Here is a 1,397-nt window from a genome sequence, read left to right as displayed (position 1 = left end):
ACTACTACTACTACTCTACTACTACTAACTAACTACTACTCTCTCTCTCTCTCTCTCTCTCTCTCTCTCTCTCTCTCTCTCTCTCTCTCTCCTGGACGACGCAATGACGCCGCCGATGCAGCCGACGTTGACGACGCAACGCCGCCGCCGACGCAGCCGATGCTTCAATGACACTTGCGCCGATGCTGCGACGACGAGCAAAAGAGTATCAAATCTCTAACCCTACCTCTGCTATCTCCTCTGCAACCTTCTTCATCGCTATTGGAAATCAACGTCGCTCGTCAACGTCCTCCTTCTCCGAGCCCCCTCATCCAACCCCAGCAACAGATCCAAAATGCTGTGCCACTCGCCAAACGTCGTCGCCATCTCCGGTGTCGTCCTTCTCCGGTGACGATGTAGCGAAGCTCCCTCCGACTAAGTCGAGAACGTCCTGCCTGTACTCGTCTTGGATCTCCTCCTCGATCAACTGGGCCAACGAGCAGGTTCATAGGCAGCCTCCGCCTCTGCCTCTATGGCCAGATCAAAGGCGTCGGGTGCGTGGTGAGGGAAGTGAAGCAGTTTCGATGAGGGAGGAGTAGGTACGGTGAGGGAAGGCGCATGGTAAGGGAGTAGATCCGGTGTGTGAGGGTGTATGGCTTTGCGGTAGGTGTAGTTGTATTTTTGTAGCTAATAGGTAGCTTGATTATTCGTGTTGTAGTTTTGAGTGATTATTGACGGTCAATAACTCGATTATGTTTTGGTATTTCTTCTTTTCTATTACAATAAGTTGAAATAAGTTGATTATTGGGGGTCAGTAACCAAGTTATTAGGGGTATTGGGGGTCAGTAAACAAGTTATTAGGGGTCCGTAATCGATTATTGGGGGTCAGTAACTGATTATTAGGGGTCAGTAACTGATTATTGGGTGAGTTACTGGGGTTAGTAAATGATTATTGGGGATCAGTAATTGAGTTATTGGGGGTCAGTAACCAAGTTATTGGTTACCGAAATCCGGCGACAGGAAAAAATCCGAGTTACTGGGGGTTGGTGACCGGAATCCGGTAACAGGAAAAAATCCGGCAACCGGTGACCGGAATCTGACAGCCGGTGACACGACCCACCCCGAATTTCACCCTGAAACCCAGAGTAAGTCGTGCGGGGACCACCTCCAAGGAAAATTTACTGAAAAGATTAAGAAAATCTCCCTTGCAGATGGACAACCCTAATTCGAAAATTTCATATTACACTCTTAATTTAACGCTTCTGAATATCACATAATATACAAAATTCTAAAGTATTCAGAGCTACTAAACACAAGCGGAAGCAAGAAAACACGAGTAGGTTGAACAGGTAACCTACTGATGAAAACTGGCCGAAAAGCGGGTGACTATGCCTCGTCTCCTACTAGATCCAACTCGA

This window comes from Fragaria vesca, linkage group LG2, assembly GCF_000184155.1.
Source record: "Fragaria vesca subsp. vesca linkage group LG2, FraVesHawaii_1.0, whole genome shotgun sequence".
Lineage (NCBI taxonomy): Eukaryota > Viridiplantae > Streptophyta > Magnoliopsida > Rosales > Rosaceae > Fragaria > Fragaria vesca.
Note: the sequence above shows the minus strand (reverse complement) of the source record.